The sequence below is a fragment of the Oryctolagus cuniculus genome, chromosome 8 (assembly GCF_964237555.1).
Source record: "Oryctolagus cuniculus chromosome 8, mOryCun1.1, whole genome shotgun sequence".
Classification (NCBI taxonomy): domain Eukaryota; kingdom Metazoa; phylum Chordata; class Mammalia; order Lagomorpha; family Leporidae; genus Oryctolagus; species Oryctolagus cuniculus.
Window position 1 is genome coordinate 89,063,584 of NC_091439.1, and position 25,735 is coordinate 89,089,318.

Consider the following 25,735-nt stretch of genomic DNA (forward strand, 5'->3'; position numbering starts at 1 on the left):
TCTCCCTATCTTTTTTTTTTTTTTTTTTTTTGACAGGCAGAGTGGACAGTGAGAGAGAGAGACAGAGAGAAAGGTCTTCCTTTTGCCGTTGGTTCACCCTCCAATGGCCGCCGCGGCCGGCGCGCTGCGGCCGGTGCACCGCGCTGATCCGATGGCAGGAGCCAGGAGCCAGGTGCTTTTCCTGGTCTCCCATGGGGTGCAGGGCCCAAGCACCTGGGCCATCCTCCACTGCACTCCGTGGCCACAGCAGAGAGCTGGCCTGGAAGAGGGGCAACCGGGACAGAATCCGGTGCCCCAACCGGGACTAGAACCCGGTGTGCCGGCGCCGCTAGGCGGAGGATTAGCCTATTGAGCCGCGGCGCCGGCCTCCCTATCTTTTGAAAAAAGATTAAAAAGTCATTCATTAACTTGAAAGACAGAGCAACAGGGGGGAGAGAGAGAGAGATTAGGAAATGGCACTTTATAACCAGGTGTAAAGAAAGAAAACCAATCTTGACACACCAGGCAAGCTTTATTATTATTATTATTATTATTATTATTATTAAGAGTTATTTTTATTGATTTGAAAGAGTTACAGAGAGGAGTAGAGACAGAGAGAGAGGTCTTCCATCCACTGATTCACTCCCCAGATGGCTGCAACATCCAGAGATGAGCCAATCCGAAGCCAGGAGCCAGGAGCTTCTTCCAGGTCTCCTATGCGCGTGCAGGGGCCCAAGGACTTGGGCCATCTTCCACTGCATTCCCAGGCCATAGCAGAGAGCTGTATTGGAAGAGGTGCAGCCGGGACTAGAACCAGCACCCATATGGGATGCCAATGCTTCAGGCCAGGGCTTTAACCCTCTGCACCACAACGCTGGCCCCAAAACAAGCTTTATTATAACCCAGAGAGGGGCACCACTTCAATCAGACAGACTTAAGAAAAAAAATGACGCACCCCTGCTGAGGGATGAGCTCCTTAAGTAGGGCTGGAGAGGGAAGTGAAACAGTAGGGAATGTGCTGATCAAATCAAAGAGGTCTCAGAGCAGGTGCGTTTTACAGTTAGGGGGAGGAGGACAGGGAGAGAAGGAAAAGGGAAGTATTATGACCCCGGCTTTAAGGTGGGTTTGTTTGTTCAAGTCTTGGGTAGTTTCCCATAAGGAGAGAGAGAGAGAGAGAGAGAGAGAGAGAGAGAGGTCTTCTATCCACTGGTTCACTCTCCAAAGACTGCAACAGCCAGGTCTGGAACTTCATGCAGGTCTCCCACATGGTTGTCAGGAGCCTAAGTACTTCAGCCATCATCCACTGCTTTCCCAGGCTCATTCTCAGGGAGCTGGATCCAAACCAGAGCAGCCAGGGTGTGAGCCAGCAGTCAGAGATGGGCTGTGAGAGTGGCTTGCTGCAGTTTAACTTCCTTGTGATAATGCCAGCCCCGCTGAATCATGTTCTTGATAGTGTTATTTGAAATACAAGAGTTTTAAATTTTGCTGATGGGTGATTAACTGTTTTTTCTTTTGTCATTGTGCTTTGGGTATTATACTTACTCATTTGCTGCGTTGCTCCCACAGATTTACTCCTGTGTTTTCATCTAAGAGTGTAATAATGTCAGACCTTACACGTAGATCTTTGATTTTGTGTATGGTGTGAGGTAGGGCTCCAACTTCTGCCCCACCCTGCTCTGTGTGTGAACATCTGGTTGTCCCAGCACCATTTATCCCAAAGATTGTCTTTCCCTATTGGATGGTCTCAGTACTCTTGTTGAAATCAACTGAACATAAACATAATTTATTCCTGTACTCTCAGTTTAATTCCACCAGTCTGTATATCTATACCCTGAATTGATTGCTATAGTTGCATAATCACTTCTGAAATTGGAAAGTGTGAATTTAATTCTGGTTTTGTTCCAGAATGTTTTGGTTCTTCTGGGTCCTTTGCATTCCCATTACCCTTTCAGATCAATTTTTGAATTAAAAATGTGGGATTTTGACAGGGATTGCAGTGAATGTTTTGATCAGCTCAGGGCGTGTTGCCATCTTAGCAATATTAAATCTTCCAATCCACAAACATAGGATGCCTTTCCACTTAGTTAAGTCATTCCTGAATTTAGGCACAGCCGTGCCGTTTGCACCCTTCCATATTTCTAGAAATACATTGGAGCCTTGTAAAGCCCTCTATGAGAATATCTCATTTCCCATGCTTTTCCTCTTAAGTTTTTGGTCAGTTTCTTGCTTGTCCAACTGTTATGGCTGCTTCAGGCAGTAGTGATGTTAAACAATTGCTACAGATTGCTTCTGACAAATGTCCCTGGGGAGAAGGCTGTTCTGAATCCAGGCTAATAAAGACAGGGCTTTCAAACAGTGTTCCAGGGCACTGCCAGACACAGCAAACGCTGACAGTTCTCTGAGAAGGGTGTTTGGGGAGTCCTGAATCCACTTTCCTCCTCCAGTGGCTGTGAGGCTGCTGGCTTGCACCATGATTGTGGGGCTGTTGTCTTCCAGGCCACGGCTGAGCCGAGCAGGGGTAGGAATCGGGCAACTGGAAATGCCATCAACTTCACTGTGCTTGCTGCTACTCAGTCATTTTTCTGTAAATAAATACTCCTCTTTGGTTACCTTCTAGAGTTCCAGGAAGGATGTCTGGGGCCGTTTTTGCCAGTTTTCTCATTACTTTCGTGGAGGAGCAAGCTTGCAGAGGGCTTGACCCCACCATTCTTATCAGTGTCACTGCCTTTCCACCTTTCTCTTGCCATTTGTTTTTGAACACATCTCTTAGGTTCTCTGAGCTTCTATTTCCCTGTTTGAAAACAAAGATGGAGACAAGAATTCATTCCTCAGAGAACTGCAAAGCTCAAATTACACACACACACACACACACACACACACACCCCGCAAAAAAGTTAACACCAACATGAGTGAATGTTCTGCCCAGTCAGGGAGGCCGTAAGTTCCTGTACATTCTGTCTGACGTCAGGTCTAGCTCTTTAACCTTTCTCGATGTGTCAGTCCAGCTCATTTTTTTCATTGCCCCTGCAGTTTATCACTTTAGATTGCACTGATGGCCAAGAATCTTCTCTCTACCCCTGGGGTCCACACTACCAAGAATCAGGAGAGCTCCTTTGTCTACATTTGCAGTACAGTAAAGGACGAATCTAGAATTTGGAGCAAAGAGCATGGATGTGATTTGTCTCCGGTTTCACAGGTGATGGTTTATAGGCACAGATGATTCCTGATTCCTGTTTGCATCACGTCATCTGGTCTCCCAAAAGGCAGGGAGCGGGACTAACACAGAACCTTTGCTACAACTTGTTTTTTGTCATGTGTATTACTTTTAGAGACAGTGGAGAAGATGGGTAGTCTGACCCCAAACTGTAAGATAAAAATAATATTTTATTTAGAAAAAAAAAAAAAACATCACTAGCCCCGGTTTAGTAAGCATAATAAGCAAGGGAGATATCTGGATTTCAGAAAAATCCTGATTGCTTTGTCACAGGCTGCAGTCCAGACCGAACCACCTTGACAGAGCAAATCACCAACATTTTCCAGAAATCTCTGTCACAAAGCTAGGTTTCCAAGGGTCACAGAGATGGCTTCCTTTCAACTTAAAGTACAAATCATTGGACAAACAGCCTCACTAATCAATGCAGTTACCCTTAGAGCTAGTGTGACCCAATGGTGGCCTTAATTCACCCGTCTCATTGCTTAGGCCCACAACTTCTCCATTATTAAGTTTCTTTCAGTTCACTGAGTAGGCCTTGGAGTAGATTTTTTTAGGAATACAAAGGATGTGGGAGATTTTCTGGGCCCTTGAAGAGCTGGAATGTGTTTGTGCTGCCTTCACACCCGCCCAGCTGGGCATGGACTCTTGGGTTCCCAAATATAGACAGTATAGACATAGCTTCACTTGTTTCAGTATAGACATAGTTACACTTGTTCTCACAAAATTCCAAAGAAAGGATCCACACAATCTACAAAAGGACTTACACGAAAGTTTCCAGCACTGGCTTTAGTGTGTTAGATGCTTCTGAGGGGGTCGCTGGTGTCTTTTCAAATCTACGGAGGCGTTATGGCTCTGAAGGGCGTGGACAGCAGGCTGGGAAAAGATCACTTTCCATGGCAACACGAGCAAAGTCTCCTGAACAACTGCCCTCTTTTCCTGCAATGTCAGGTTCAAAGGTCCCCACAGTACAAAGATCTGAGGTCTAGCCTTTGCCCACAGTGGAAAGGCATGCGGCTGGGGCCCCCGTAAGACTGGGTGGGAGATGCAGATGAAGTTCACTAACTCTTGCAGTGGACACTGGGGCCAAGGGCCAGGGTAATTTCTCATCCACATCGGTGCCCATGATGCAACCAATGTCAACCATCCCGCATACCACATTTTACTAAGAAGAATACAGAGTATTTTAAAAGTTCGTGGGGGCCTGGCACCGTGGTTTGCTTGGTTAATCCTCCACCTGTGGCGCCAGCCTCGCATATGGGTGCCGGGTTCCAGTCCAGCTCTCTGCTGTGGCCCGGGAGGTCAGTGGAGGATGGCCCAAGTGCTTGGGCCCCTGCACCCGCATGGGAGACCAGGAGGAAGCACCTGGCTCCTGGCTTTGGATCGGCACAGGACACCAGCCATAGCGGCCATTTGGGGAGCGAACCAACGGAAGGAAGACCTTTCTCTCTGTTTCTCTCTCTGTCTGTAACTCTACCTGTCAAAAAAAAAAAAAAAAAACTTAAAAGTTCGTGAAAAACGGAGTGAAAAGATGCTTACTTTGATTCAAAAAAGTTTTGAAATCCATGCATCTAAGGGGTTTTCAAAAAGTTTGTTATTGTTGTATAAAAAGAAAAACTATGCATGGATTTAAAAAAAATTTTTTGTACCAAAATAACGTAGCTTTTCATTCCATTTTTCCATTACCTTTCTGAAGATTCCTTGTAATAGTTAATATGCTCCAAGCATTTACACATATTAATCCAGTTAATTCTCACAACTACTTTTGAAAGTAGCAACTATTATATCATTCCCATTTTCCAGATGAGAAAACCAAGGCAGAGAAAGGACAAATCGTTTGCCTAGGGTTGCACTTTTGCAGGCTGCAAAAAAAAGTGCAGGGTTGCACTATTGTAGGCTGGAGCCTACAATAAAACTGACTGAGGCTGATAACAGAGGAAGTCCTTCCTCCAGCCACACCACAGTACCAATGCAGTAAAAGTTCATCAGGGTTAATTTCTTTAAAGGTTTACTATTGTATCGCCTGTAATAATAACAAGAGTTCAGTGGTGAGTGTTTGTTCTAGCTGTTAGTATGCCACTTGGGACAAGGGAATCCCAGAGAGGAGTGCCTGGCCTTGATCCCACCTCTGCTCCTGAATCCAGATTCCTGCTAATTTGCACCCTGGGAGGCAACAGGTAATGGTTCAAGTACTTGGATCCCTGCTGCCACTTGGGAGACTTGCATTGAGCTCCTGGCTCCTGCCTTCAGCCTAGCCCAGCTCGGGCTGCTGCAGGCATTTGAGGAATAAATCAGCTGAGGGGAGAACTCTTCCTTTGTCGCTCCATCTCTTGTCTTTCTTTCTTTCCCTTTCTTTTTCCTTCCTTCCTTCCTTCCTTCCTTCCTTCCTTCCTTCCTTCCTTCCTTCCTTCCTTCCTTCCTTCCTTTTTTAAAGATTTATTTAGTTATTCAAAAGGCAGAGTTACAGAGAGAGGGAGACACACAGAGAAAGATATTCCACCTGCTGGTGCATTCCCCAAATGGCCACAACGGCTGGGGCTGGGCCAGGCTGAAGCCAGGAGCCGGGAGCCAGGAGCCAGGAGCTTCTTTGGGGTCTCCCATGTGGGTGCAGGGGCCCAAGCACTTGGGCCATTCTCCAGTGCTTTCCCAGGTGCATCAGTAGGGAGCTGGATTAGAAGTAGAGCAGCCAGGACTCAAACTGGTGCCCATAGAGGAAGCTGGCTTTGCAGGTGGCAGCTTTAACTGCTGCACCACAACACTGGGCCCCTCTTGCCTTTCAAATACATAGATTAAAAAAAAAAAAATTTAAAGAGCATTTGCGGATCCTGACACTAAAAAACACTGTAGAATAATGTTTAGTGAACACATAAACGCAGTCTATTAATAAATACACAGACTATTTGTTTTGTGATTGCTGAAGTCCCTTTTATCTCCTCTCATCTGGGTTCAGTGGCTTCTGCCTCCTGCTGTTACATCACCCTTGCCATGTGGTGACTTCTGTTACTTGTAAACACAGTTCTTTACATCACGTGAACTGTGGGGAGCTTAGATGAGGTCATCTCCCAGGTTTCTTCCAACTCTAGCATTCTATAACCCTGTGAGATTCATTGTTGAAGAAAGGTGCTATGCCTGTTACAATCATCAAAATAAATTTCCAAGTGAGAAAAAGATATTGGATATGCCAGGGGAAACAGGCGTCCCAGGTATTATATAGTCCATTTGGTAGCTCTTCCTTGAGAGCAGTTTGAGAGACAGAGAGAGTGTATGTATAGGTATGAAAATCTGGTATTTCCATTTTTAGGGAATTCTCTCAGGAATGCTTCTGGCTACAAATCTCAGAAAGCCTGACTTACTATAAAGGCCTTGTGGTGCAATGGGTCAAGCAAGTTTCCATCCTGGTCGCTCCACTTCTGATCCGGCTCTCTGCTAATATGCCTAGGAAAGCAGCTTTTGATGGCTCAAGTACCCTGCCACCCACATAGAAGACCTAGAGGCAGTCCTGGGCTCCTGGCTTTGGCCTGGCCCAACCCTGCTGTGGTGGCTGTTTGTAGAGTAAATTGGTGGATGAAAGATCTCTCTTTCTCTGTAACTCTGCCTTTTAAATAAATAAATAAATAAATAAATAGATTACATTTTTTTTTATTTGACAGGTAGAGTTATAGACAGTGAGAGAGAGAGACAGAGAGAAAGGTCTTCCTCTGTTGGTTCACCCCCCAAATGGCTGCTACGGCCAGTGCTGCACCAATCCGAAGCCAAGAGCCAGGTGTTTCTCCTGGTCTCCCATGGGGTGCAGGGCCCAAGTACTTGGGCCATCCTCCACTGCCTTCCCGGGCCACAGCAGAGAGCTGGACTGGAAGAGGAGCAACTGGGACTAGTACCCGGCGCCTCCTGTTATTTATTTATTTATTTATTTTTTAAAAAGGAAGCTGGAATTGGGATGAGGCCAGGACTCGAACCCAGGCACTTGGATATGAGACACACATGTCCGAAGCAGGACTTTAACCAAGCATCCACCACTCCCAATATGGAATTTGATAGATGGTGATAGACTGTTGGGGAGAAAACTAAAGCTTGTCTTATGGAGCCTATGAGTCCAGACTCAAAAACCAGTGACCGGGAATAAGAGAAACCAGGAGCTGGAGGTTCATTGTGAATTCTGACAGGTGCCAAAGGACACTTTTCTCGTAGGAGAAGCAAATACCTGTGGCTGTGAATGAAGCGTGCACACATCGATGGAGTTCTGTGCAGGAAGGAGAACAAGGGAAGTGTAATCGGACCTTCTTGGAAAATACGTGGCATGATCTTCTATAGTCGAGATAAGCGCCTTACTGAGAGCTGGCACCCTGATTTCCAGCTGATGTGACAATTATGAGGCCATTCCCGGGCCGTAGCGGAGCCCAAGCTGCAGCTTACAAAGGCGTTTGCAAGGTCACATAAAGCAGCGGGTTCCAGCTGTTGGGACACACACTCCGTGTTTATTTATTTATTGTAGGGGGAGGGGGTAGAGGGGGAGAGGGAGGGGAAGGGGGACAGGAGGGGGAGGGGGACGGGGAGGGAGAGGGAGAGGCAGAGGGAGAGGGAGAGGCAGAGGCAGAGGCAGAGGCAGAGGCAGAGGCAGAGGCAGAGGCAGAGGCAGAGGGAGAGGGAGAGGGAGAGGGCCTTCCATCTGCTGGCTTGCTCCCTAGATGGCTGCAATGGCCAGGGCTGGGCCAGACCAAACAGGAGCCAGGAGCTTCATCCAGGTCTCCCACATGGGTGCAGGGGCCCAAGCACCTAGGCCATCCTCCACTGCGTTCCCAGGCCACAGCAGAGAGCTGGATTGGAAGTGGAGCAGCTGGGACTCGAATTGGGTCCATGTGGAATGTCAATATCACAGGTTTGGCTTACCAGCACCACAGCACCGGCCAGTCTTGAAAATTGATGAGGAGCTGCCATGAATCAGGGAAGGAAGCGGGGCTCCCCACCCGCACCCCGCCCGCCTTGTCCTGACCCCAGAGCTGCCGGTAGGCTCCCCAAAGGTCCTCTGCGTGATTGGCCTTCCCTGGGTCTGGGGTAGCAGCATCTGCTCCAAAACTGTCTTCTCTCCCCTACTTGAGCTGGATGCTCAGACTCCAATACTCTCCTGAAAGCTTCTCACCCCATTACTCTCAGAACGTAGCCTATTAGCAAGTGTCTGGGAGAGGCGCACTGGCTCCCGGCCCGGCTGGGTCTCTCCTCAGTCAGTGCAGGGAACTGGTGTGCTTGCTCAACCAACCCGCGGCGTCACGGAACGGCCCTTTCCAGGCCTGGGATTCCCCAGCTCCTTCATAAAAGAGGCCCTTGTCTCCTAGCGCTCCCAGGTGAGAAGCTGCACCTGGGGCCTCGTTAAGCCGACTGCCTACAGACCCATCAAACACCTGGATCCAGCTCCCAGACAGAGGCCTCCGGAGCTCCTCTGTAATCAGCCCCGTGTGTGTGTGTTTGCTATCAGAGAAGTCTGAGCACGCTACTCTGCGGCCTACCTATTGGGGTGATTTTTAAACATAAGACAGGGATGGGCCTTCCGTGCAGCGGTTAAGACACCCCTTGGAACGCCTGCATCCCATATGGAAATGCCTGCGTTTGAGGCCTGGCTTCGCTCCTGATCCGGCTTTCTGCTAATGCATATCCTGAGAGGCAACAGATAGATGGTCTTTGTAGCTGGACCCTGGCCGCCCACGCAGGAGACGCACACTGAGTTCCTGGCTCTGGGCTGCCCCAGTCCCAGCTATTGCAGCTGTTAGGGGGAGAGAACCAGCGGATGGATGATTTCTGTCTGTGTCTGTAAATAAATTTTAAAAAGGACAGGGAAGCCCCCATCAGACTAGCAGAGATCACGCATGATAGCTCAGTTGTGGCCTGGTTACCCTTGGACTTCAGTTCAGTCTGCTGTGGCCAGTTAGGATGGGGTCACATTGTAATGGAATGTGGCCATTTACGCCATGGAAAGAAATGTCAGCAATTCCGGAATCATAAGAACAACAGCAAAAAGCAAAGATGTGATCTAACTTTTAAAAAAAGAAGATTTATTTGAAATGTGGAACAACAGAGAGAGAGAGTGCGCGATCTTCCATCCATGGGTTTTGCCCAAAATGCCTGCAATAACTTGGGGCTTATTAGCCCCAAGCCAGGAAGCAGAAACTCCATTTGGATCTCCCACCGTGGCAGGGACCCAAGCACTTGAGCCACCATCTGCAGCCTCGCAGGTGCATTAGCAGGAATGCTGCAATGAAGCACAGAGTAGCAGAAACCCGAACCAGGCACCAGAACATGCGATGTGGGCATTCCAAGCAACAGCCGAATCTGCGGAGCCACCACACCTGCTCCTGAGCTAAGTTCTGAGTAAAGGCTCGGGTGGTTTCCAACAAGGATGAAGCAGGGGAGGATGTGAAACGGGGGGACAGGAGATAAAATCGATCGTACAACAACAGTCTGAGTTTTTAGTGCAGGGGCCAGGTACCCGGTCCATCCTCCACTGCCTTCCCAGGCACATTAGCTGGGAGCTAGATAGGAAGCAGAGCAGTCAGGACTCAAACAGGCTCTCCATCGTGGGATGCCAGCATCCCGGGGAAGCTTGACCCCCTGCCCCACAGTGCAGGCTCCAGCTGCAGTCTTGTTGCCCATCTTTACCTGAGCCATCTTGAGCGGATCTTTGAGCTCTGCAGTCAGTGGCGCTCCACCTGCCAATGACCGCCAAGAGCGCGGCGTCCCAGCCTGTCAGGGCCGTGGCCTCCACCTACCCAAATCCAGGAGCCCTACAGACAACAGAGGTTCATCTCCCACAGTTCTGCAGGCTGGGATACAAGACCAAGGTGCCAGCAGGTTCAGAGACAGGTGAGGGTCCACTTTCTGCCTTCCAGCCATGACCTCTGCAGGTGGAAGTGGCGAGGGAGTTCCCTTGTCCTGTCGCATCCCCATCAGCCTCTCCTGCTAACATCAGCACCTTGAGGGTTACGAGCTCAACATACATGTTTTGGGGGAACACTCAAACCACAGCACAAAGGGAAGGGAAATAATATTATATTAGCGATGCTTTGATACCATGTTGCGTTCCTCCTAAATGTTCTTTCTTCCTTTTTTTCTTTTTTCTTCCTTCCTTCCTTCCTTCCTTTTTTTCTGTATGTCTTTAGAAAAGATTATTTATTTGAAGGGTGAAGTCACAGAGAGGCAAAGGCAGAGAGAGACAGAGAATCTTCCATCTGCTGATTCACTCCCCAAATAGCCACAACAGGCCGATCCGAATTCAGGAGCCAGGAGCTTCTTCTGGGTCTCCCACATGGGTGCAGAAGCCCAAGCACTTGGGCCATCTTCTACTATTTTCCATCGCAGAGAGCTGGATCAGAAGAAGAGCAGCCGGGACTCGAATTGGCATCCATGTGGGATGCTGGCGCTGCAGGTGGCAGCTTTTACCCACTATGCCACAGCACCGGCCCCCCTCATAAACTTTCTAAACTAGTTTTGATGAGGTCGCAACCTCTGAACGGAGACTGAGAGCCACTTCTAGCCAGTGCGACCTGGAATGTTGCCGAGGTGCTTGGTCCATGGCATGTCATGTGCTTCCGTAGGCCAGAAATCCTCCAGCTTTTTTGTTTCAAGACCCTTGTATCCTATTAAAAATGACCGAAAATTCCCAAGAGCTTCTGTTATGTGGGCTAGGCATCTTTAACATTTGTTTGTATTCATTCATTTAAAAATAACAATAAATGTAAATGTTAACATAAATTTTTAAATTTAGCAATAGGACTGTCATTGTTTCCCATTTTTGCTCATGTCTCTGATGTCTGGCCTAGTAGCAGGCAGCCGGATTCTCCTCCCTGCTTCTGTGTTCCCTTGGGTGCCCCTTCCCACACCAGGGGGCCTCTTGGAAACCCCACACAGCCCCATGTCAGAATGAGTGAAAAAGGCACATCGACTGCCTCAGAGGCACGGGGAGACCCAGATGAGCCCATACCATGCTTGGAGACGCTCCACTCTGGTTAAGCAGGGATCTGGACCTATCCTTGGGAAACACACAATTACTCTTTCTTCATTGTGAACAGTCTCGGGGCTAGTGCTGTGGTGCAATAGGTTAAGCCTCTGCCTGTGGCACTGGCATCTCATATGGACACTGGTTCGAGTCCCAGCTGATCCAGCTCTCTGCTGTAGCCTAGGAAAATAGTGGAAGATGGTCCACGTGCTTGGGCCCCTGTGCCAATGTGAGAGATCTGGAGGAAGCTCCAGGCTCCTGGCTTCAGATCAGCCCAGTTCCAGATGTTGCAGCCATTTGGGAGTGAACCAGTGGATGGAAGACCTCTCTTTCTGTCTCTGTAACTCTGCCTCTCAAATAAATAAATAAATATTTTAAAAGATTGTGAACAGTCTCTGGTTAGTCTCTGGCCTCATCACTTTCTCCATTGTCTCATCCAATTCATTCTCTACTACCAGCTCCTAAAATCATGTCATTTACTGAGCCACTTCAGCATGCCAGGTCTTAGAGTCAGCCCTCTGTCTGCACTGTCACCTTGAATGATTTTTTTAAAGATTTATTTATTTATTTGAAAGTCAGAGTTACAGAGGTGCAGAGGCAGAGGCAGAGAGAGAGAGAGAGAGAGAGAGAGAAAGGTCTTCATCTGCTGATTCACTCCCCATATGGCTGCAACAGCTGGAGCTGCACCAATCTGAAGCCAGGGACAGGAGCTTCTTCCAGGTCTCCCACTCAGGTGCAGGAGCCCAAACACTTGGGCCATCTTTTTCTGGCTTTCCCAGGCCATAGCAGAGAGCTGGATCAGAAACGGAGCAGCCAGGACTCAAACTGGCATGCTTATGGGATGCTGGCACTGCCGGCAGCAGCTTTACCCACTACACCACAGCGCTGGCCCCTGCCTTGAGTCTTTACACCAACTCTAGGAGACAGTAGTTATTACTGATGAGGAAATGGGTGCATGGGTAAGGGCAAGGATACGCCCCAAATCTCAGAGCAGGTGAGAAACCAGGGATCTAAGACATCTGACTCTGGACTTCATTATTTTCACCATTTCATCTTTACACAGTAATTAGCCCACTGAAATGGGCTCGGCTATAATTTTGAGACAGAATTTCTCATTTTATGCATTCCACATGTGTTTTGTTTTCCATTTGTGGAAATTCCATTCAGAAAGGCCCTGTGTCTGTTGGCTACCCTACAACTTGAAGTTTTCTGTTTTCTTTTGTGTTCTGCATGGCTTCAGGAAGCTTTGAGGCTTTGGCTGCACAATAGTTTCAGGGAGTCCTGGTATCAAATAAACCTTTGAGTTTTTGCTTTTGGGTTTTGTCCTCGTTGTTGTCCTACTCACTTGTGTTGGGTGGAATAGTGACGCCCAGAAATCTGTCCAGGTCTCTTGTCACGGAGCCTCAGGGTACGACCATCTTTGGAAATAAGGTCTTGGCAGAAGTAATTAATTAAGCGAAGGCTGGAATTAGAACATGCTGGATTAGGATGAGCCCTAAACCCAGTGATTGTGTCCTTAACAGACACAGAGAGACCAAGATGGAGACGAAGCTGGCATCATGCTGTCACCAGCCAGGGAAGGCAGGAGGCCCAGAAACCGGGAGAGGCAAGGAAGGAGTCTCCCCTGGAGACTTTGGGGGAGCATGGCCCTAGTGGATGGTTTTGGCCTCTAGAACCATGAGAGGAATAAATTTGGGTTGTTTGAAGCCACTTTAGGTTAAGGTAATTTGTTACGGCAACCCTAGGACATATCATCCTTCAAGACCTGACCCCAAATCCAGCCCCTCTCTCTGGCCTGTTCCTGTCAGCTGAGAAGTGTTTCTCCCTCCTCTGAATTCCAAGAGCACCTGCTGTCTGCATCTTTGCTGGGACCGACGTGTGTCACCTTCTCTAGAAGGAAAGTTGTTGTTTTTGAAAATTGGTCCCTGCTGAAAATAAGAGTGGGAATAAGAGAGAGAGGAGATGTACAGTTTGGCACACGCTCCCTTGGACTTACCCCTATGGGTAAAGCTGAAAACTTGCCATGGGACGCCAAATCCCATTAAGTTGGCAGGTGCCAATGTCATCTTACTAGTTAAAGCAATCAGTTTTAGTTCATAATGGATCATAAAGATCGGATTAAGTGTCAAAGTGATCACATAAATAAGACTAGTGTCTGCTAATAATAACTGATAGAATTAAAAAGGAGAGAACTATCCAACATGGATACACAGTAGACTCATAGAATGACAAATGCCCTAAACAGCACTCTGGCCTCAGAATAAGACCTTAAGCATTCAGATCTGACTAAAAAGCCCATGAGAGGGCCGGCGCCGCGGCTCAGTAGGCTAATCCTCCGCCTAGCGGCGCCGGCACACCGGGTTCTAGTCCCGGTCGGGGCGCCGGATTCTGTCCCGGTTGCCCCTCTTCCAGGCCAGCCCTCTGCTGTGGCCAGGGAGTGCAGTGGAGGATGGCCCAGGTGCTTGGGCCCTGCACCCCATGGGAGACCAGGAAAAGCACCTGGCTCCTGGCTCCTGCCATCGGATCAGCGCGGTGCGCCGGCCGCAGCGCGCCGGCCGCGGCGGCCATTGGAGGGTGAACCAACGGCAAAGGAAGACCTTTCTCTCTGTCTCCCTCTCTCACTGTCCACTCTGCCTGTCAAAAAAAAAAAAAAAAAAAAAAAAAAGCCCATGAGAGCATGGAAAGCCAAGGCACCGAGGCAAAAGATGACCTAAATGAAAGATCTCTGTGAGTGAGATCCCAGCGGAAAGAATGGGCCATCAAGGAAGGAGGTAACTTTCTCCAAAGGGAGGAGAGAACTTCCACTTTGATTATGACCTTGTCTAAATAAGGTCAGAATTTGTGAACTCAAGAGGCTTCCATAGCCTTGGCAGCTCATGACAAGAGCCTCAGGTGATTACTGACATCATAAATAACAGTGTCGATTGTTAAATCAACAGGAGTCACTGTGCACTTGCTCCCCATATAGGATCTCTGTTCTTAATGTGTTGTACTATGAGAATTAACAGTAAAACTAGTTTCAAATAGTACTTTATACATTGTGTGTCTGTGTGGGTGCAAACTGTTGAAATCTTTACTTAATATAGAGTTGATCTTCTATATAAAGATATTTAAAAATGAATCTTAATGAAGAATGGGATGGGAGAGGGAGTAGGAGATAGGATGGCTTGTAGGTGGTAGGGTGGTTATGGGGGAAGAACTGCTATAATCCAAAAGTTGTATTCTCAAAATTTATATTTATTAAATAAAAGTTTTTTATTAAGAAAAAGAGTTGTTTTTTCTTTTTTTTTTTTGAATTTTTTTTTTTTAATATGACAGATAGAGTTAAACAATGAGAGAGACAGGTCTTCCTTCTGTTGGTTCACCCCCCAAATGACCACTACGGTTGGAGCTATGCCGATCTGAAGCCAGGAGCCAGGAGCTTGTTCCTGGTCTCCCACGCGGGTACAGGGGCCCAAGGGCTTGGGTCATCCTCCACTGCCTTCCCGGGTCACAGCAGAGAGCTGGACTGGAAGAGGAGCAACTGGGACTAGAACCCGGCGCCCATATGGGATGCCAGCACTGCAGGCAGAGGATTAACCAAGTGAGCCACAGCGCCAGCCCAAAAGTTGTTTTTTCTAAAAACTCCTTCCTTGAGTCTCTGGTTAGGTCCTAGTCCAGTGATGTGTGTGTGCGTGTGTGTGTGTGTGTGTACGCATGCTAATGTCAAATGTATAATTATTAAGTTTATAATTTTAACTATTTCCATTTAATAAATCCATTCATTAATCTTTTTGAGAGCCTACCATGTTTCAGGCATTTTTGGGATAAATCCGTGCACACAAAAAAGACAAAACTCCTATTCTCGGGAAACCAACACCCTAGTGAGACTACAGGTGTGCGTGTGTTGAAACCCAGATGCTCCAGCCCCATACTTCAGACAACGTTACTGAAGTGTTGTCTCTTTTTCCATCATTTGTTTTTGATCATTTGAAAGGCAGAGAAAAAAAGAGATCTTTCATCTCTTAGTTTACTCCCCAAATGCCTGCAACAGCCAGAGCTGGGTCAGGCTGAAGCCTGGAGCCAGGAACTCCAACCAGGTTTCCCACGTAAGTGGCAGGGACCCAAATACTTGAATCATCACTATTATTTCCATTAGCAGGAAGTCGGCGTCAGAAGCAAAGCTGGGATTCGAACCCTGGCACTCTGATATGGGATGCAGGCGTCCCAAGCAGCAACTCAACTGTGGCGCCAAATGCCCACCCCTTTCCTGTTCCTCTATTCCTTGGTCACCGGTTTCTGATGCTGGGTCTATTCTTGACTGTCGAGGCCAGAAGAGGAGAGTGGGGAGTGACATGACTTCCGGGACATCTTGGTTCTCTCATCCTCTCTCGTAGCCATCCTGTGTCCTGACATTCTTTCTGCTCACTTAAACATGAGCTGTGTTGCAGCCAGCTTCTGACGCCCGAGAGCAGGAAAGTGCCTGAGAATCTGGGCTGAGCAGTAGAGAGGACGCAATGCTGTAGTCTAGTACCAGACAGGTGGCTGATGCCACTTTTGCCGGGAGCTGTGGCTCATCAGCCGTCTTGCATTGCTGCCAAAATAAAGGATGATTGCTTTTCCCAAGTGGGGACGAATGCCAGGTGCCAGAACCACGTGTATGGGATAAGTAGGATGCACGTTTTCACAGGGGCAGTGCGTAGAACAATGAGTGTATTCTCTCATCTTACTTTGATTTTCAACCCCGGGGGAAATCTTACTGATAGGAGAACCAGACTCTGTTGATAGCTAATTTGAGGAGTCGGGGTGGGTGGTAGAGGAGGAAGAATAGTGATTTGTCATTCAGCCTCTCTAACAGGCAAATGTATGTGTAGAAGATAATACTTGCGGTGGGCATTGGGTGCAGCACTTAAGATGCCACTTGGGACACTTGCATATCAGAGTGCCTGGGTTTAAGTCCCCACTCTTCCTGACCGCGGCTTCCTGGGAGGCAGACTCTGGGAGGCAGCAGGTGGCGGCTCCCTTGGGTCCCTGCCGCCCAGTAGGAAACCTTGGACTGAGTTCCTGGTCCCTGGCTTTCGCCTGGCTCAGTCTCAGCTGGTTGCAGGCATCTGGGGAATGCACTGGCAGATGGAGCATCTCTGTCTGTCTCTGTCTCTCACCTTTCGAATAAAAAACATGTTTAAATGTTTAAAAAAAGAACATCATATAGCTCAACAAAAGACTAGTACTTGGTTGTCTCAGAGGGTGGTAAAATAGCACAGTCATAAAGAGCTACTGGAAGGAGCTAAGAAGTAAGTTGATATGAACATTCCAGGGAGCTCTTTGGCAACATGTATCAAAAGATGTACAACATTCATCCTCTTTAATCAAGTGACTGTATTTCCAGGAATGTATCGTAGGGAAATAATCCTCTGTTTGCAGAAAAGTCCTCTTTGCAGCTCTTCTCCCCATTGTTTACAACAATGGAAAACAAGGCACACATTCACAAACGCAGAACTGTTTAAGTGAAGAATGCTAATCCACGTTAGGATATGAGGCAGCCACTAAAAATTACATTCAGGGTGGGCGTCTGGCGTGGCACTTGGGTTGCAGCTTGGAATGCCTGTGTCCCATATCTGAGCGCGAAGTTCAAGTCCTGACCCCATTGTGTCTGATCAAGTTTCTGGCTGATGCGAGCCCTGGGAGGCAGAGGATGATGGCTCAAGTAGCTGGGTCCCTGCCACCCATGTGGGAGACATCAACTGAGTTCCAGGTCATTGGTTTTGACCTGGCCCCACCCTGGCCATTGTAGACATTTGGGGAGTGAACAAGTGGATGGGAGAGCTCTGTCTCTCTCTCTCTGCCTTTGAAATAAAATGAAACTACACACAAATATTTTAGTTACATGTAAGGATTGGAAAATGTTAATAGTTTTTAAGTGATGTGCACATGAGCATTCATTGTGGTATTCTCTATACTGTAAAGTATGGTTGAAATTTTCAATAATAAAGACTAAAAAACTCTTGGCCTCAAAGAATGTTTACATCTCATAGAAAATGCTCAGAAGGCATTAATAAGTGGAAAAGGCAGGTTACCCAGCAGTACGTGTAGATTCCAGTTTTGTATGTACATATACATATGTCTTAGATTTGCTTGTCTGAATACATAGCAGTACTTCAAAAAGCTCATGAGAATAAAAGATAAGTTTATTGTGGTGCAAAAAATTGAAATCCATGCATACTATTCATCTTCAAAAATCTCATGAAAATGAGTATTGTGAAAAAATTATGCATGCATTTCAAAGTTTTTTACACCAAATTAAACTTATGTTCTATTTCCCTTTCTCAAAGTACCCTCATACACACACACATACACACACACATATATGTATTATATATATAAAAGTTCATGTATTCATTTGATATGAATATAGAAGTATATTCATTTACCTTCAGGCATACACAGTATATTTCTGTTGAACTTCAGACATCGGATGGCAGGCATATAGAGCTTTGATTGCTGCAAGAAGGAAGACAAATGCAGCGAGTCCTCCAGCATCCCTGGCTTTCTGGACTGTAGCACAGGAAGGGGAGTGGGAGACCGAGCACGGCAGCCTCACTGAATTCTGGAAACGTAAGTGAGACTTTGGGAGTGCGAGGAACTGGGATTTGTGCAGAAAAAGGGCCGTGTGAGTGTTCCCAGGGGAAAGCTCCAGGGATGACCGCAGCCCTCCGAGGGCTGAGAGGTACGCTGGTCCATCCAAGCAGGCAGCTAGGAGGCTCCGGAAAGGACTAACCTAGGGAGGGAGGCTAAAGCAGTCCCCAGATAGGAGGTACCTTAGCTTCACCAAAGAAACCTTCACAGTAAGCCTGAGGAGACCACCTGTTCCCCCAACCAAGGTAACTGCCTACAAGAATAAGGAGCAGCATCTTTTAAAAGAAACCCACAAGAAATCCAGACAACACAGGATTCACGATGTCCAGAATGCAACACAAAATAAGATCTTTAGATGAAAACCAGATATTAGAAGCAGACCCAGAAATGAAATTCATAGACAAGGATTTAAAGAGAACTCTACTACAAATATGTTTAAGAATTTAAAGAAAAAACTCAAGGAACATAATGAGAAAGATGGAAATTTTAACTGTAAAAACCCTTCTGTGATTTCTAGACCTGAGCATTGTGCGTGCACAGTTCACAGGATGGCCTTAGCAGGAGATCACAAGCTGCAGAAGAAAAGATTAGTAAACTTGAAGGTGAAGGAAAAACACAATACCCTAACTACAGTTCAGACAGAGAAAGAGCCAGGGAAAAATACAAAGAGAGCCGAGTGGCTTGTGGGACAATATTATATGAGATCCTGGCATTCCAAGTGGCATTTCTTAAAAGATTTATTTATTTACTTGAAAGTCAGAATTACAGAGAGAGAGAGAGATCAGTCTTTCATCCACTAGTTCACTGCCCAAATGGCACAATGGCCGGGGCTGGGCCAGGCCAAAGCCAGGAGCCAGAAGCTTCTTCCTGGTCTCCCTCACAGGTGCAGGGATGCGAGCACTTGGGCCATCTTCTACTGCTTTCCCAGGCCATAGCAGAGAGCTGGATTGGAAGAGGAGCAGCCGGGACTAGAACCCACGCCCATATGGGATGCTGGCGCCGTGGTGCTTGCCCCCATAATCTTTTTTTTTTTTTTTTTCAAAGCAGCCAGAGAAAGAAAGGTACATTCCACTGATGGAACAAAGATAAAAATGACCCTGACTTCACATCAGAGATAGCGGAACTGGCAGACATGTAGTTACAAGGAAAGAAACTCTGTGTGTAATAAACACAGCCTTTAAAAAAAACAGTGGGGGAAGATGTTTGACACAGTGGTTAAGATGCCAGTTGGGAGGTTAAGCCCCCACTTGTGATGCCAGCATCCCATCTTGGGGTGCCGGTTAGAGTCCTGGCTTCTCTGCTTCCCATCCAGCTTCCTGCTAATGCACCTGAGAAAGCAGTGGAAAGAGGGTCCAAGTGCTTAGGGCCCTGCCACCCATCAAGGAAATCGGGTGGAGTTCCTGGTTCTGGGCTTTAGCCTGGCCCACATCTGGCTGTTGTGTCCATCTGGGGAATGAGCAGCAGATGGAAGACCATTCTCTCACGTTGTCTCTCTATTCCTCTGCCTTTTAAATAAATTAACCCATTCACAAATAAATAAATAAATCTTTTAAACATGTCACTTCAAATGCCTGTATTTCATATCAGAGCGCCTGGGTTTTAGTCCTGGCTTTGTCTGATATGTGCACCCTGGAAGGCAGCAGGTGATGGCTCCGGTCGTTGGGTCTCTGCCGGTCACATGGAGATCTGGAGTGAGTGCTGGGCTCCCGGCTTCGACCTGGCCCAGCCCTGGGTGCTGCGGGCATTTTGGCTGTGGAACAGCAGATGGAAGAGTTTCTCTCTTTCAAATAAATTAAAGATAAATACATGAATAAATAACAAAATAAAATTTCAAACACAGTTAATTATTAGAACATACTGATTAGAACATACTGCCTTGTGTAACAGTTAATAATTAGAATAATAGCTAATTATCAGAAAGTAATTATCGCCTACACAACAAAAAGTAGGAGAAGTAGTTCTTCAGGCTTTAAGGATAAGGAACTAGCTGTACATAAAAATATAAAGATAACTGAAAATGAAAATATGTGATAATATAATGAAATTTTTTTTCTTGAGATTAAAACTTTCATCAGAGATAACTGACTGATAATGGATTGGAGGCCAATAACATATGTATGTGTAAAAGATATGACAAGGAAGAGGGGGACATGGAAGCAGACTGTTGCAAGGTCTAACTTATCTAAGCAACTGTACAATTTTATTTGAAGATAGAAGGGCAGATAAGATTAAATGCACGCTATGAACCCTAGAGCAACTGCTATAAATGGAAAACAAACACATATTAACCAATAGAAGAAATTAAATGAAATATTAAAAATAATCCAAAACAAGTCAGGAACTAGGGGAAAAAGTGAACAAAGAAGAGTTGAGACAAGGAAAACACAAAACACAAGATGTTTGCTATAAACTCACCAATACCAACAACTGCATGAACCAAATGCACCAATTACAACAAGCAGAGGTTGTCAGACTGGAAAAAGATGAGACCCCTACATGTTTGTCTGAAAGAAACATGCTCTAAATATAAAGACAGAGTTTGAGCACAAAGAATGAAATGGACTAAATAGACTATACCATGCAAACGTTGTTCCAAAGGAAGCTATGTGAAAGTGGACTTCAGGATGAGGGTCATAGCCAGCAACAGAGGAGCATTTCATGATGATCAAAGGGTCACTTCATCGTGTGTGTGTCTTACATGCTAACACATGCAGTGAATATATAACAATTCTAAATGTGAGTGCAATTCGTAACAGAGCTTCAGAATACTTGAATTTTGGTTTTCAAAGCCAACAAAACTGAAAGGAGAAACAAATACATAATGATACTCAGATTTTTTAACACTCATCTCTTAAAATTTATAACATAAGTAAATAGAATCAGTAAGGATATGACTGAGAATCACTATCTACCAACACGATCTAATTGGCACAGATAAAACACTGCACCTAACAGTGGCAGAAGGCAGATTCTTTTCAAGTATACATGGAATGTTCACCAAGAGAGACCATATGGTGGGTTAGAACATAAGCCTCAGTAAATTCAAAAGGAATGTGTACTCTGATGATAATATAATGAGAAACATATCTGTAAAACCCCCAGGTATTTGGAAATTAAACAAGACTCATCTAAGCGATCCATAGGTCAAAGAAGAAATTACAACGAAGTTAGGAAATATTTCCAACTGAATAACAGTGAAACTTCAAAATAATAGAATTTGCAAGATTCGATTAAACAGGGCCTAGGGGAAAATGTGTAGCTTTAGGTGCTTATATAAGAAACAAATAAAAGTCTAAAATCAACATCTAAGCATCCTGCCACAAGAAGATTAAAATAAACTCAAGCATGTAAAAGGTAGAAATGATACAAAGGCAAAAATCAAAGAAATAAAATATGCAAAAACTGAAAAACCAATTAAAACAAAAGCTGATTCATTTGTCAGTTCAATGAAACTGATAAATCTCGAGCTGGACTGAACAAGAAAAAAGAACACAAGTTTCCGTAATAGAAACGAGGACTCGTTGCTATGGACGTGCATTTATGACAACACATGTGACAACTCTGAGGACACTGAGAAATAACTGGACGAATGACTGACACATAACAAGAAATGGAGGGTCGTATATAGGAGCCGGGAGTCCGGAGCCAGGCTGCTAGGGCTCGAACCTGTGTTCTGTGTTCTTTCATTTACCAGCTAAGAAAATTTGAACCAAGCCCTTAATTTCCCTGTCCTCTATTCCTTCTCCCGTAGTACCGGGATAACTGGGGTTTTTACAGAGTGAATGACCTGTGCCTAGTACTCCGTAGGTGTTCTTTATAATTTCTTAGCTCTTATACGACTTTTCTGAATTAAGATACAATTAATGGCGCAAAGGAAAAAGAGTTGAAGCTTTTTGGGTAACACTGGAGCTCTCCTTGGCCTGTGAGACAGGCTGCTAGTGGGTGTAGCTGGAAAGTTCATATAAACTGCTCAGAAGTCTACTGTGGTTTGTTTAAATTCAGCGTAGGAAATCAATCAACTCCAAAATGGAAAAAAAAGCCCTGAAGAGACATGCTTGCTCCCGGCCCTGACACTCTTCCCTTCCCACACTCTGAAAGGGAGTTCCCAGGCTGAACTTACGGTACGCTGGGGAGTTACCTGTGTTGAGATGCTGGGAAACAGGAGATCTTCCTGGGTCAACTGGCAGATGGGAGAAAATGCAGTTTGTCTTCTGTGGTTTGCAGTCGAGTAGAAAGTTTCCCATCCTAGGTCCTCAAACATTGGAATTTTCTGGAAATGTTCCATTTCCTCCCATGGGCCCCTGGAATCTGAGCTATGCTGCACTCTCTCAGATCATGGCTATATAGTGGCTCTGTCAGCCTGCTGCCAACCCCCATGCTGAACAAGCCCTGGCACAAGGCTGAGGGCGCCCTGCCAATGACACCACCTGATGGCCAAGGTCGGCCTCTCCCGAGGGGGAGAGGCCTCTGCCTGCAGCCGGCTGCCTGCTGAAGCCAGAGCTTGTCTCGTCACAGTGCCCACTCAGAAGGGGTGTAGGTCTCAGGTGCTTTGTCGGGACTCAGTGCCCTCCAAGCATCAGCTGGGCTGGCAAAGCTTCAGGCAGAGATGGGAGCCAAGAAATTACCCACCACAAGAGAACATGACCCCGAGCTGAATTTGAACATCTGTTTCCTGTGTCACGCGCTTCAGAAAGCATGGTATTGTAGGTTTTTCCAGATCAGATCCCAACACTCCTTGGGTAGAACACACTAAGCAGCCGTCAAAGTCGAAGCTATGCTGGGTCTGCTCTGAGAGGGCAGCGGTCAGTCCCCGTGCAGCAGGGGGTTCTGAGGCCAGCCCCAAAGGCCACAGAGAAGGTGTCCCTGCAGTCTGGGAACGTGGCTTTTCAGGACAAACTGGAGCTCTCTAAGGAAGGGAGAAAAGTAGGCATGCATTTAAGAACCTCAGAGAATTTGGGAAGGGATAGAGTAACTCCTGAAGGTAGAGTACATCGGTTGATCTTAGAAGCTAGCCTTGGGGCATAGGGGGTTAAGCCACCGCCTGCAGCTTCAGGATCCCATATGGGCACCAGTTCAAGTCCTGGCTGCCCTACTTCTGATCCAGCTCCCTACTAGTGCACCTGGGAAAGCAGCAGAAGATGGCCCGACTACTTGGGCACCTGCGCCCATGTGAAAGAAGCCCCTGGCTCCTGGCTTCCAACCAGCCCAGCTCTAGCCATTGCAGCCATGTGGGGAGTGAACCAGTGGATGGAAGACTTCTTTGTCTCTCCCTCTCTTTCTGTGTCTAACCCTGCCTTTCACATAAATAAAATTAAAAAAAAAAAAAAAAAAAAAAAAAAGCAGCAGCAGCAGCAACAGCCAGCCTTGCTGTTCTGGTGAACAGAGTGCAGCCAGAGATTACGCAACCAGCTGGCCAGAGCATGGACTTGGGGTTATGCAGATGTGACTTCAAACCCCTGCCCTGGAATTTACGAGCCACATGACCTTGGGCAAGAAATGCAAATGGTTGAGAATAACAGCACTCCTTTTATAGGATTGTTTCTTGTGGATTCAATGACCTGGCTACATGTAAAGCGCCTGGATAGCGCCGGACACGGAGCAGTGTGCCTGATACGGTCAGCCAGCATTCTTATCACTATTAGGTCCGTCATCAGCCTACCCTCACGAAGCAGCCTGTCTGGTATGCCACTGCTGTTTCTAGAATATAGAAATAGATGTTTTCTGCTTTTTGTGTCCTCATGTATTTAATATAATTAATCCAAAGGGTAGTAACTGGTTCATAATAGAGGAAATAGACCAAAGTTTTATGAAGAACGTTGGAGAAGAAGCCTTCAGTAACATAACACTGATCACTCTACTACATTTAGATTCCATCCATCTATTCATTTCAGTGAATAATTCATTTATTTAGTCACCAACACATTAACCTTCCAGTATTTGCTAAGGGCTTTCTGTGTATGTGCAATGCGGTCAAGGTGGGAGTGGGAACTACGGCCTGGAGATGAGCACTGAAATAAACCAACGAGGCCAAGCAAACTTTAGGTTCTTGTTGGTAGCTCATGGCAGCCCTCAGAGAAGTCCTGAAGAAGGGCAAGGCTAGTGCCTGTCCCACGATGTCACTACCAAATTACAATGAAGCTAAGGTTCAGACTGAATCCTGCCATGCATACAGCTATCATTAGACAAATATTCATTAGCCAGCAGACACAACAGCATCCATGACGCCTAAATCTCAGCCCTTTTGCTTCCATATGAAAAGTCTGCTCGAGGTGGGCTCCTCTGACTCCTAGCTGGCCTCAGACAATCAGAAATCCACATCATGGAACTGGTCAGCAGTCAAGACCCCGGCACCATCCCCACACACTCGGGCTCAGCCCTCGCTGAATTTGTATATGCTGTTTATGTAAGGAAAGGGACTACATTGATAGTATCTTCCTAGACACGCTTGCATACCCTAGTATCTCTGATTTGATCAAAGAAAGCCCACTTCTGAGATTAATCATGCTCATTAGAACATTGCTAGTTTCCCAATAAAAGCCCATCTCTGACACTGGGTGTTCTTACTTGAAGCTGTTGGCTGAGGTATCACAATGCAAAGACTGCCCCGGGCTGGCACCATGGCTCACTTGGTTAATCCTCCGCCTGCAGCACCAGCATCCCATATGGGCGCCGGTGCTAGTTCTGGTTGTTCCTCTTCCGGTCCAGCTCTCTGCTGTGGCCCAGGAAGGCAATGGAGGATGGCCAAAGTGCTTGGGCCCTGCCCCTGCATGGGAGACCAAGAGGGTGCACCTGGCTCCTGGCTTCACATTGGCGCAGTGCGCTGGCCTTAGCGGCCGTTTGGGGGGGTGAACCAATGGAAGACCTTTCTCTCTGTCTCTCTCTCTGTCTATAACGCTACCTGTCAAAATAATAATAATAAAAAAAAAAGACTGGCCCAAGAGCAGGGCACTTTCTGGTAGGACACTAGATGCCTGCCCTTTCACTGTGCATACTTGATTAGTCACAGAGCTTTGGTTTAATATAAGAAACACATATGCAAAATTATATTGTAAGTGCTGAAATACATAAAAATAAATTGCAGATAGCATAAAATCTATATACCGAGGGCTTAGTCTGAATTCAACATCATCTGGGATCTGACTTAGCTTCCTAGGCCAGACATCTGATTTTGTCCTCATACCACCAGGGAAAAGTTTGGGAAACCAAGCCTTTGGAGCCCAGTGTACAAAAGCAGAGAATCAAACCATGAGCTTACAATGAGAACTCACGCTTTTATGTAGCGCTGACATTGATGGGTAGTAAGGTTTGGATATCAGTTTGGGTTTTCACCAAAGGCTAAAGACTTGGTCCCCAAAGTCTTATGTTAATAGTGAGTGGATTGTTATTGGTTAATGGACTAAGCATTGAAACTTAATCCAATCACAGTGTCAGGCCATGAGGCCTTCGGGAGTGATTAGATTGGATTAGGTTGTTAGGGTAGGACCCTCATGATCAGATCATGGCGGTTCTATAAGGACAGACCACATAAACACAGACAAGAATGAGCACGCTCCTGGTCTCTCTGCTTCCCGAGTCATCACGTGGTCAGCCTTCCACACATCCTCTGCCTTCACCATCCTCTGGCCATCCTAGATAGCCAAACCAGTGGGGCCCACCTGATCTTGGACTTTGAACCTCCAAAATAGTGAGCCAAAATAAATGTTTTTCCTTCCTAAACAGCTCTTTCAGGTATTTATTTATTTATTTATTTATTTATTTTTAATTTTTGACAGGCAGAGTGGACAGTGAGAGAGAGAGACAGAGAGAAAGGTCTTCCTTTTGCCGTTGGTTCACCCTCCAATGGCCGCCGCGGCTGGCGCGCTGCGGCTGGCGCACCGCGCTGATCCGATGGCAGGAGCCAGGAGCCAGGTGCTTTTCCTGGTCTCCCATGGGGTGCAGGGCCCAAG

General features: G+C 46.5%; 1 long non-coding RNA gene across 3 annotated transcripts; it reads right to left on the reverse strand.

Moving 5' to 3' along the window:
* Positions 1-492: 492 nt before the first annotated feature.
* LOC127483299 (uncharacterized) lies at positions 493-22,540 on the reverse strand. Of its 3 annotated transcripts, XR_011378389.1 has the most exons (4): positions 21,928-22,523; positions 17,585-17,654; positions 12,520-12,636; positions 493-2,770 (listed from the first exon to the last, which is right to left on the reverse strand). It is a non-coding gene; the product is annotated as an uncharacterized lncRNA (long non-coding RNA). The 3 variants fall into 3 exon arrangements; XR_007909465.2 differs by lacking the exon at positions 12,520-12,636 and having other exon boundaries at positions 21,928-22,494; XR_007909464.2 differs by lacking the exons at positions 12,520-12,636; positions 17,585-17,654 and having other exon boundaries at positions 21,928-22,540.
* Between the last annotated feature and the right edge of the window lie 3,195 nt (positions 22,541-25,735).